At 48.1% G+C, this 12,038-nt stretch overlaps 1 protein-coding gene across 7 annotated transcripts in view; it reads right to left on the reverse strand.

Annotated features, from left to right (window-relative positions):
- The window catches only part of Apbb2 (amyloid beta precursor protein binding family B member 2), a 316,947-nt gene extending 304,909 nt beyond the window's left edge, over positions 1-12,038 (reverse strand). For 3 of the 7 annotated variants that reach the window (XM_050149869.1, XM_050149872.1, XM_050149868.1), the window contains exon 1: positions 11,831-12,035. The gene's annotated coding sequence lies outside the window, so the exon portion shown is untranslated. Of the gene's footprint in view, positions 1-11,830 lie in introns of all 7 variants that reach the window. The other 4 variants (XM_050149873.1, XM_050149870.1, XM_050149874.1 and 1 more) reach the window with 3 other exon arrangements.

Below are 12,038 nucleotides of genomic sequence, written 5' to 3' on the forward strand. Positions count from 1 at the left end.
AAAAACGAACGGAAGGAAGGAAGGAAGGAAGGAAGGAAGGAAGGAAGGAAGGAAGGAAGGAAGGAAACAATGGCTTAGGTAGAGAGACCTCACGTCTCAAGGGAGCTAGTTTAATCACCTTGGCTAAAGACCTGGGAAAACAGGCTCTCCTTAAGCCAGGCTAAAGAGATAGGTGAAATTAGTTCTCTAATGAAATTCTGTACTTTTCCTTCCCAGAATCCCCACCTCTAGTGCAGAGGCTTAGAAGCTGCAGCCATGTAGGGTCCTAAGTCTGTCCACCTTTCTAAATTATTCAAAAACGGTTAACGTTTCCCTTTCTTCTTTCTTTTCCCCCCTTTTCTTCTTTCTAAGCATGCTTTTCTTAGCACTCTGGGCTTTCCCCCAACACTTAGGGCTTCTTACTTTCTCTAAAGCCTCTCTCCCCCCATGTTGTGTTACAGAATATTTGCACACCGTGGTCTTTGCCAAGGCGCCTCCTGATTGGTTTAATAAAGAACTGAATGGCCAATAGCTAGGCAGGAAGAAATTAGGAGGGACTTCCAGGGAGTGAGAGAAGAAAAGGAGGAGGAGATGAATCTAGGTGTGGGAGAGTCGGCAGAGGTGACTGAGAGGAACGAGGAGGTGCAAAATGGAAGAGAGGAAATGCCATGTGACAGAACACAGATTAATATAAATGGGTTAGTTTAAGCTATAAGAGCTAATTAGAAACAAGCCTAAGCTATAGATCAAGCTTCCATAATTAATAATAAGGCTTTGTGACTTTTATGTGAGCTGGCAGCCCAAAGAAAACTGTCTACAATGTGTCTGACCTGTCTGGCAATTTAAACAGCACGGCTTCTTCCCTTCTCTTACCCATTCCCCTTCTCCAAGCAGCCAAAGTTTACAGCCTGCCTGCCATGAGGTTTTCTATTATCTTCCAATAAAACTGTCCTTGTGCTTCTATTTGAGTTCACCTCTAAATTCTTTTATCAATAAAACTATGACCATCGAAAGGTGACCCTGATTTCTCCTTTATCAAAGAGAGCACAGTGACATAAATCTCCACTCAAAGGGCCCGCTATGGAAAGAATATGGGCTCAGTAAACATATGCTCGATAGAAACACGAGGGAGTGAACGAACCCTTAGGAGCCCTTCCTCTCTCACCTGCAGCAGTGATGACTGAAGTCATCTGGCTATGTGGTCTCAGTTAAAATGACCTCATTTCAATTCAGTAGGATCTAGTGGTTTTGTCTGTAAATAAAATGGTGATTTCTATGCTATTTTATTTGCTAAATTAAATGTCCTCTGCTTTTCTTTTGAACATATTTTATTTCAGCATTGGTCACACTGAAGAAGTCAAAAAAAAAAAAAAACCCTATATTCTAGAAACAATAATGGGTTCTCTTTCCAAACCATTCTAGAATTTAAAACAACAGAAAAAAAAAAAAGACTTTCATGTAGAGTCATATTGACCTCATAACATCAGAGCACATTGCCCTTAAATTCTCAGGAAGAAGAGGGGAGGAAAGAAGGAGGAGGAAGGAGAGGGAGAGAAGAAACAACAGATGCAGAAATGCAGAAAATGTGTTCTGTGGTACATTTATTAAATCCTGAAATTACAGAAACATTTTTTCATTCTTAAGGCTATTCTTCAACAATATATATTGATCCCCAAGGATTTTCCAACACTGGGAACTCAAATATAAAGGAATTTAGAACCATCCCACAAGGACCCACAGATTAATTTAAAAGCCAGAGAGAAGTGTGGATGAAGACGAAGGGTGATGGACTCAGGGTGTGAGAACACCCACCCCACCCCCGACCCGTGGAGCAAGGAGAAGAGCCAGTGGTCCCTGCCCTGGGTGATGGAGCACAGCAGTGGCTTTCCAGGTGTGTCCTCAGTACAGCAGCACAGATGCTACCTGGGAATCATGACATATGCAGCCTTCAAACAAGTCACACCACAGAACAGGGAACTCCGGGGTTAGGGCCAGCAAGATGTGCTTTCAAAAGCCTGGGGGTGAGGTGGGTACTGAGTAAGTGACTTTCTGTAGGAGGACTGATGTCAGACAGATGAAAAACTGTCCATTAGGGATGGATACAGGCAGCAGAAGTCCTCTGTCCAATGCCAAAGAATGCAAGGCATATTGATTGTGCAAACAGCAGCGTGCAAGCCCAGGGCATGACAGGGGAAGCAGATCACCAAGGGTGTTGGGTGCCATGCCAAGCAGCTGGACTCTCAGCCTGCAGGCAGCAGGAGTCTCTGGAGGGGCAGAACGGGCAAGCCCTCACCTGCAGAGGATATCAGAAACAGCCGAGGAGAAACGAGCAGGAGACTTGGAGAACGGCTGCAAACTCTAGAGAGAGAGGCGATGGTGGTGGGAAGAAGCTGGAGGCTGTGGGGAATGGCAGGGCTCCACCAGGGCTAGAGACAAGTGGTAGGGTGGCGGGGCACTGCGGAACAGACTGAGCCGAGACTTGCCTGACACACCCGAAACCCAGCCAAACACAGGCAGTGGTCTGAGAAGCAGAGCGCTTCTCTGCTGGTAATGCCATCACCCTGGACTGTAGCAGGTTCTAGAGCTGTCAGCTTTCCTCTATGAGAGTTCTTTTTTGTTAATGTTGTTGGGTTTTTTTGTTTTGTTTTGGGTTTTTTTTTTTTTTTTAGTTTTTCGAGACAAGGTTTCTCTGTGGTTTTGGAGCTTGTCCTGGAACTAGCTCTTGTAGACCAGGCTGGTCTCGAACTCACAGAGATCCGCCTGCCTCTGCCTCCCAAGTGCTGAGATTAAAGGCGTGCGCCACCACTGCCTGGCTATAAAGTGTCATGGGGAAGGAATTAGAAAAGTGCCTTGGTGTGAGGGTGCGAATGAGAATGGTCCCTAGGGGCTCATGTATGTGAATAATTGGTCTTCAGTTGGTAGAACTCTTTGGGAAGGATGAGGAGGTATGGCCTTGTTGGTGGAAGTGTACACTGGGAATAAACTTTCAGGTTTCTAAAAGCCTGTGCCAGGTCCAGTGCCTGTTTCTGCATCTCTGCCTCTTTGTCTATCTCTGTCTTTCTATCTCTCTGTGTCTTTTTCTGTCTCTGTCTCTGCTTCCATCTTGCAAATAAAATGTAAGCTCTTGGCTACTGCTCCAGTGCCTTGTCTGCCTGCTATCATACTCCCCACCATGACGATAATAAACTAACCCTCCAAACAGTAAACAAGTCCCCATTAAATGCTTTCTCTTATAAGCTGACTTGGTCATGGTGTCTCTCCACGGCAATAGGACCGTAACTAAGATACTTAGGATTGTTTGGGGTTGTTATTTGTTTTTGTTTTTGTTTTTACATTTTCTGTAGTCTGTTGACAGCATCCAAAACCCGAAACTCCTGTTACAAAAATTCAACCGTAAATTTGATCCATTGAATGGAGCCCACAAAGGCTCATCTCCCTGTAGAAAGGGCTCTGAATACTTTTACAAAGTGAAAATAAGACACAGTTCTAGGCCATGAAGACACAGCCACCTCACTGCGATGACAAGAGGCTTTCCTCTATTTCTATTTTTGGAATAACCGTAAAACAGAGCATAGAGATGTTTCAAATCTCACTGATGGAAGCCTGCGTCTTTCCTTTGATTCTCAGAAATGATTCCTGGCAGGCAGATAATGTTGTGACCCAGTTACTGGATATTTTGGAAGTAGTACGCACTTAGCTTGGGGGATGAGCTAGTGGGTGCAGAGGGAAGAGTCACAAGCAGGCACTGCCACCTGCCTCCCACTTTTGAATCTCACGGCGGAGGAAGCGGTGACAATCAGGCAGGAAGCAATGCAGCAGCTCCCCTGACCTGCTTCCCGCTTTCTCACCGTTCCCGAAATAGACAAAGCTAAGGAAAATCATAAATATCACTCTCTCAGCCCTCTAGGGGAAGGTTTGGCAAGGGCATAAACTCGGGTCCCTGGGAAAAAAGGAGGATGAAAGGCAAAGCTATTGAGAGCCCTAGAATCAAGGGGTGGGAACGGAGAAAGATAATCAAATTAGGACTACAAGAAACACAACCAATCCTCACACCAGAGTACATCTGAGGGATGGTCTAGGGATCCCCCAAAGGTGAGCTCTTTGAGTCATAAAGCAAACCTTGGTAAACCAAAAGTAATAATAATGGCTAAAGGCTTGGTGCCTGCCAAGTGGTGGTCTTAACCCTGAACCCCTGTTAACGTCTGAGGTCCTCAGAACCATGACGAATACTTTAGCTTTCCTGTGTGCAGCGGGGACGGCGAGGCGCTGCATAACTGTGGTGTCCAACTAGAACCCTCTCATGGTGCACACGTGGCTACCACATGACAGAGCGATACTAAAACCCCAAGATTTTAATCTTTCAACACCAACACCCAATATTCTCCGCAGGGCAAGGTAGCCCTATAGACTGCACACTGGCCAACAGCATCCCTGACCACTACCTGCAAAGGCCAGTCGTTCTAACTCAAGAGCAAGACAAAATGTCTTCAGGCAGTGCCAAATGTGTCCTGCAGGGCAAAAGTGCTACACACACACACACACACACACACGCGCGCGCGCGCGCGCGCGCGCCACCAGCAGGATCTGCAGAGATATAAATGGCCGGCCACATTTCTACCCCCACAAAAGGATCCCAATGTTGGCAGAGATGGGCTGCAAGAGCTCCAGGGAGCCGAGGGTGGAGAAGGAGCCAGGAAAAGGCTTCTGCAATGGGGATTTCCACAGAAGCCATTCGCCACAGCTCCCTGCCCCTGCAGCATCCCACTGCTGTAGAAGAGGGTCAGCTTCCTTTCTCACCACCCCTGTAAAACCCCAAGCAGGCCTCCACTGCAGCACCCTGCCACCACCAACACTGTGGCGCACTCATCTGTCTCCCTGGACTGGGCACAGTGCCTGGTACCAACTATGTACTCAATAAACATTTGCTGCACAAAGGAATGAGCCCCTGAAGCCGAGGACTCTGGTGTTACCAATAGTCTCTCTTCGCTAATGGCCTATAAAGACGTATATGAAACTTGTGTCTTGGCAAGGATCCAAAGTTCCATTCTAACGCAGGAAGACCCTGTGGTTCAGGAGTGTTTCCCATGGTATCTACGCCCCGGTAAGTGAGTGTTCTCATCAGGCTTCAGTCACGGCCACAAATTATATCACCTTAGCCCACCAAGAATGAAACAACCCAAGAAACCTAGCTGATGCCAGGATTCCCTTTCTACCTACGGACGGTACTGCCCAGTTACACACAGTATTGTCCAGCTACACACAGTACTGCCCAGCTACACACAGTACTGCCCACCTACACACAGTACTGCCCACCTACACACAGTACTGCCCAGTTACACACAGTACTGCCCAGCTACACACAGTACTGCCCAGCTACACACAGTACTGCCCAGCTACACACGGTACTTCCACCTACAGACGGTACTGCCCAGCAATGCAAACTATTTAATGTAGAAGGCAGCCTGGCCCTTGCCTAGAACAAGTCTACTGAACAAACTAAACAAAGACCCCAAGTTAAGAACACAGTCAACAGCAAAGAACACACAGGATGCCTAGAGAAACACACCATATCTCCGAGGGTGTCAAGCCAAGGCCAGAGGAGCCAAAACCTCAGGCTAATCTTGGGACTGCTGGGGAGGCCCTGAAATCCTCATCCTTCCAGCGCCTGCAGGAGCCAACTACCAGATTCCCCTGTATTTTGTTTATTTTTGGTTTCTCAAGACAGAGATTCTCTGTGTAGCTCTGCATTTTCCTGGAACTTGCTCTATAGACAAGGCTGGCCTGGAACTCAGAGATCCCACTGCCTCCCGAGCGCTAGGATTAAAGGTGTACACCATCACTGCCCGGCTTTTGTCTGTATTTTATACAGATGGAATCTATCCTGGAATCTTCCCAGAGTTAACAGAGAAACTCAGTTTCCAGTGTCTGGAAATCATATCTGGACCCTGCTAGTAGATTTGTATTCAGATGACATCTGCACTTGAGAGCTACTCCTGAGAGGAGATAACCGTGCCACCAACAGGCAGCTTCCAGCTAACCGTGGGCTCTGAAAGCAGCTGAAAGGTAAACCTCGTGAGACTGGCTGGTCAGCAAGTCCCGAGGATCTCTCTGCCTCTTCTCTCCAGCGCTGGGATTACTGACACCAGGCCTAGCTTTTACTGGGTGCTGGGAACTGAATTAAGGTCCTCACGCTTGCAAAGGCAAGTACTCTACTGACTGAGCGATCTATCCAGGCCCACTAAGCACGGATTTCTAAAGTGTTACCTGAAACGCGTTATTTACTCTGTAAAAATATTATTTCAATCCTAGAAGCTTTCTTCTTCCCCTGAGCCCACCCCAGTAGTACCACCAACACCAACAAGGTGAAAACCAACAATTCCAGGGGCCACCCATTCTTAAGCTTCCTCTAGCCATCTCGGGCTCGTCCCGGAGGGCGTGATAGCACGGGGGCCCACACTAAGCCGACTATTAAGCAATTCTTGATTTCACTTGTCTCGATTCCAACAGCAATTCCTAGAATCACCATCTCCAAATTGCAAAAGCATGTTGTTCTGCCAGAAAGAGGTCTGCAGGCAAAGAAACAAATGCCAAGTTACATCTCCAGGCCTGCCTGCTGGAGTCACATTTCGGCCATTCGCCCTGTCTGCTCTCATAGGCCCCATGTTTCATCTTGGCCCTCTCTGCTTGTCGTCCTTGGGCCATAATTCAAAAATACTCATTGGTTCCCAGGGCACTTTCAAAATGAGTTCCTTCACAGCTCCTGGGACTTGGGGTGACTCTGCATTCCTGGAAGGCCCAGAGCTCCAGTAGCCCACCCACAAGCTCTATGTGTTGGTCTGGCTTTGCAACTAACTCAATCCCAAGGGCAGAACTCAGCATCTCAAGACCAGATTCCCAGACTTAGCAATTTCATGGACCATTAAGCTGCCAAATGAAAATATTCCCATTCCTTCACAAAGGATTCTTACCCCAAAACTGGAAGGGTGTAATCTCAAGGAAAACGGGCACCTCTCCTCATTTGGAGGCCAATGAGGCTCCGGCTCCATCATCAACATTACCATTGCAGGGAGGGCGATGGAAATGTCACTGACAGACTCTCAGCCCTCAGGCGGGCACTGTACTTTGCATACACAAAACATTCACGTTTACCATGCATACAAATTCAGATCTGATTTCTAGGGTAGTGGATGGGAAATGCTACATCCTGTCCCACCAGTAATGCCAAGCCTTCCGTCCCCGGCAAAGGAACTCGCCCTTCCTCTCCAGAACGCTGCAAAGTCCCCTCCAGTTGCATCCTCCCAAACGCACGCCCCTCCTTCCAGCTCAGTTCAAAACTCGGCATTTTTTAGACAACTAAAAATAACAAAGCCACACTTCCTCCCACTCCAAGCATTCCTGAAGCATACTTGCCAATGTAGCTAAACTTCAGAACCTCCAGGTACTGCCCAGCAGGCAAAATCCTGCAGCATCCACAAGAGGGAAGGGGCACAGTGGTTAACTTCCTAACATTCTCAAGTCACCAACACAAAGAAAACCTTCAATGCATATTTCCACCTCATTATTCTTCCCTATGGTCTCTCTTCTTTGCCTCTGGGAACTCATGCATTTTATACATTTTATATACCAGGAAATTATACATTGGGATTCCCCCCCCCCTTTAATTCTTTCTTGCTTTGTCTGTGTCTTTTGTTCTTAGTTAATTAGTAAGTTACTGTGCTGACCTCCCATGCCTTAAACCAGATCCAGGCTCTCCAGTCTTCACCACATGATGAGTTGCCTCCTCCCCCTACTTTCCATTCTTACCACTCTCCTCCTTGTTTGTAGTTCCAGCCTTGCTCCTTGCAGGGGTTCAGAACCCTGACTCCCCCCTACCCCATGAGGGCCAGGGACACTGGTGTCCCTGTCCTCACTGTTCTTAAGTAGTGCGATAACTCTGGCTTTCCTATCCTGCCTCACTTAAAGATTAACAATTGTAGGCTTTGGGCGCACTCTGAGAGCAATGCATGCATAACTCGGAACAAGCCTGCTCTCGATCCCATCATCCTCCAGCCGGCACTCCTGCTACGGCAGCAGCGGACCATAAACGCCCGCACAAGTCACCAAAGATGCTCACGTCAAATGGCGGTGACAATCAATTCCTACGGCCAAAAGTTGCGACTCTCACTAAGGGCGGAAGGTGAAGGAACCAGCACGGGAAAGCATGCAGGACAGATCCCAGCAACCAAGACTCGGCACGTCTTCTCTGCAGCTGCTAGGATCTTCTTAGATGACCTGGGAGCCTAACAGCAGATCAGGAAATGACACAAAAAGTTCCAACTCAAATACATTTTGACCCAATCCCAGCTGTCTCCTACCCAGAAGGACAAGAGTCCACAGAGTTCATTTATGACAGTTACTCTGTAGCAAAGGAAAAACTCGATAGGAGGCAGGAACTGACCAAGAAGGAAGGATATTAGACAAAACAAGGACAGGACAGGCTCTGAGAAGCACAAAATCAGCCTACATGCTCTAAACGAATCCCTCCCTCCTTGAATGGCTGCATTACAGACCTCTGAGCCAGGCCAAGAAGGACTCCGTCAACAACCAGAGGGCACATTCTACTGCAAATATCATCCGACAAATGGGGAGACTGGGACCCCAAGATGTGAACTGACACAGCCAAGTCACAGAGTGACCTGGAGTGAAAGGGAAGGCAGGACACGCAAGCGAAGTCTATGGAGGCCCTGCCTGGTGGTCTTTCTATCACCTCCTACCAGATCCATAATCATAGAGCTGTCACCCTGCCTCTGATGAGCCATCACAGCGGCAAAACATGTCATCAACACACATAGTCACACAGAACGTGTGCTAATAACACTCCAAAATGGGTAATTAGGCCTTATCGTCCCAAGATTTAATTCTATTTGCTAGTACGACAACACGGCTGAAAATAAATGAACACAAAACCATTTTAAAATACATATGGAAGGGCCGTACAGCACCCACATCACTTGGAAGACACGCTATTCTCATCAAACCTCATCCTAAACAAATCGTCGATGTCTTGCAAGAGGGTGCTTAGGGAATGAAAATGGCACACAATGAAATATTCTCCTAGGAGAGAAAACTTAACAGTGAAAGTGCTACAGGGTCACAAATCTCCGCCTCTTAGAGGAGCTTTCTTGGACAGGTGACATTTATGTCAAGACAACATCAGACCTGAGTTTAAGTCCCCAGAACGGTCATTAAAGCCAGGATGGTAACAGGATGGTAACAAAGTATTTCTACTGTAAGATGAATGGTAGAGACAGGATGGTTCCCCAAGGCTCTCAGGTCACTTGGCCTGGCATACATAGACAGGAACAATGAAGAAGAAACTTTGTCTCAAAAAAGGTGAAAGTATAAGGATCTACATTACAAGGGCCCTCTGACCACCCCATGTGCACATGACTAGTACCTGCAAACCCATACACATAAATGCATGCACACATATACCACATACCAGAGAGTATATGCAAATCAGTCCTGTCATGTGACAGACCGTGATCAAATGCTAGTTTCCTTAACCCAGGGAAGGAAAGTATCACCCTCAAAATCAGTAATAACTTAAGAAGGTATTTTCCTAAAACTCATCCTAAATGACTTGTAGTAAGTAGCTGTCAGTCTCACAAAACACTGTAGCAGATCTCTGGAATAGTTAAGGTGTTTTATCACAAAGGTTTTGTCTGTCTTAAAGGTGTAGGGGGAATAGAGAGACACTAAGATTCCATTTGTCATAGATACATTTAGATACCCACTAGTCTGGGTAAGCAACAGAACACATGTCTAACAGTCATGGCAAGGGTTTCAAGTGCTGATTCCCGCTGTAACAGAAAAAGAAACCAATGTTTGTTTGCTGTTTCTCCTCTGGCACGAAAAGTCCTCAGAAAATAGAAACATGACATACAAAATAACTGTTCTAGAATATTGCTTGCACACGTGGTCTTGTAATATTTGTCTTTCCCTAAACAATGTTGTAGTCATGTTGTAGTCTCTGTTCATATTACAGAAACGAAACATAAAAGATTCCTCCGGAACCCTGCAGACCCTAAAAGTGTTTCAACTCCTACGCTATGAAGTCACAGAAGGGAGGATTCTGCCGGGTCCTTGAAGGTGAACAGTTTAGAGAGAGATTTAACACTGTAAAAGGACATCCGCACCTTCACCAGAAAAGGGTCTCAAGCTGAGACCTTTCTCACAGGTTCTGAGCAAGTGTGGTATTTCTGAGAACTTTCTGAAGGCACCTACCAATCTAGCACATCAAGTTCAAAATGACAGTGGTGGACATCCTGTACCTGTGGCATTTCCCCACCTTCAGCGCAGATGGGACCACTCTGCACTCCTGACACCCGGCTCTCATCACATTTCTGTCTGCCTAGGGGGAGGGGTCCCCATTCTCAGGACAAATACCATCTTTCCAAACAGATGCCATTTCTAAGACTCTACTAAGAGTCTCCGAATTCTGAGAAACTGTTGAGCAAATTCTGCTTTCAAGGTACAAACAGACAAAGCCTGTTTCTAAGTTCATAAAGAAACATCCCTCGAGTGTCCTGTTTCTACAAGGTCAGCCACACAAGTTCAGGTCTACCATGGCCATTTCAAGGAACTATCTGCAATATCATGATAAGAGAGAAAAAAAAGATGTAAGAGATCAGATCCTGAAACAGATGAGCATCTGCCATAATTTATTCTTAAGTCAGTGAAATGAAGAAACAACAAAAAGGGCAGCATCATAAAGTTTCTTATTTCTTGAAATTAAAATGATATTGCTGTTATCATTTTATGATGCTCTTTTATGACTTTGATTTAAGTCATCCATCGTGCACAATGCAAAGCCAATGACAGGACTTTTTCAAACTACCCCTTTTAAGAGCCCACTGGTCTTCTGACACTGACCTAATTCTCTCCACGTGAGCCCTCTACAACCACTCAGTCCATCCCCAAGTGATCGGGACAAACGTGGTTGTGAGAAATCTGGCTACAAAAACGGTCCCAATTCTCCATCTGATTTCTCCAATTTTTTTTTTCTTTAAAGCCCCACACGCCCTTGGCCTTTTGCGCCTCTCCGCCAAAGACGTGGAGGGACCACCTCTCATTGTTTCTACGGGACTCCGCATCCCTCCCTCCGCCCAGCTAGTTTTCTTCGCACAAATGTCATTTCTGGCGTATGAGACACCACTCCTCCCAGCGAGAAGCAGTGGGACGTTCGGGACCCCGATGACCGGCTTCCCTGATCAAGCCCTCGGCACACAGCCATTTTTCTAGTTAAAACGCTCCCTGCTTTGCAGAAGAGACAGGAACTTTGCCCCCGTCTCCTCTCTGGGCAGCAGGGCTCCCTGCACCCCTGGAGTCGCTGGCCAGGTCTCTAAGTGTCTAGCAGGAGCGCGCCGCCGGGCGGTCAGGCCGGTTCCAGGGCAAGGGGGCGTGCGCTGCTCGTCGCCCGCGCCCACCCGCACTTTGCCCTCCGCAGTCTCCGCCTGGGCACAGCCCTGCGACCCAGTGTCCTCGACCTACCCTGCCGAGCCCCAACTGCGAATGGGAGTGAAGGAGCAATGGGAGTGACGGGCGAGCCCGCAGCTAGAGCACCGGCCCTGCGGCGCGGGTGCGGGGTGCGCAGGACTCCGCAGCGGGTGCCTGCTGCAGATGCAGCGGCAGCTGCTGCAGCTGGGGCTGCGGCTGGGCGGCCGGCGGTGACCGCCAGAAACGGAGCGGCAGCCGCAGAGGCACAAGCCGCCAGGATCGCCGGCTGCCGGGCTCCCGCGCCGCACTCCGGGCCACCCCACCACCCTCCCCGGATTCCCGGGCTGAAGGCATGGGGGAAAGCGTGGCTCACCAGCGCTAAGCGACGCTCTATCGGCTCCGGCTCCGGCTCCTAGGTCTCGCAGTCCGCTGAGCGCCCAGATCAGCAGCGGGTTGCAGCACACGAGCTTCCTACTTAGAGCAGCACTGGATCCAACGACTGAGCATGCCCAGTGAGGCTCCGCGAGGCCCGCGCAGGGAGCAGCGGCGGCAAGATTCCACTTCTCCAGGCTTTGGCGGCG

The sequence above is a fragment of the Alexandromys fortis genome, unplaced genomic scaffold, assembly GCF_014885135.2.
Source record: "Alexandromys fortis isolate MF-2015 unplaced genomic scaffold, M_Fortis_MF-2015_v1.1 scaffold_0, whole genome shotgun sequence".
Classification (NCBI taxonomy): domain Eukaryota; kingdom Metazoa; phylum Chordata; class Mammalia; order Rodentia; family Cricetidae; genus Alexandromys; species Alexandromys fortis.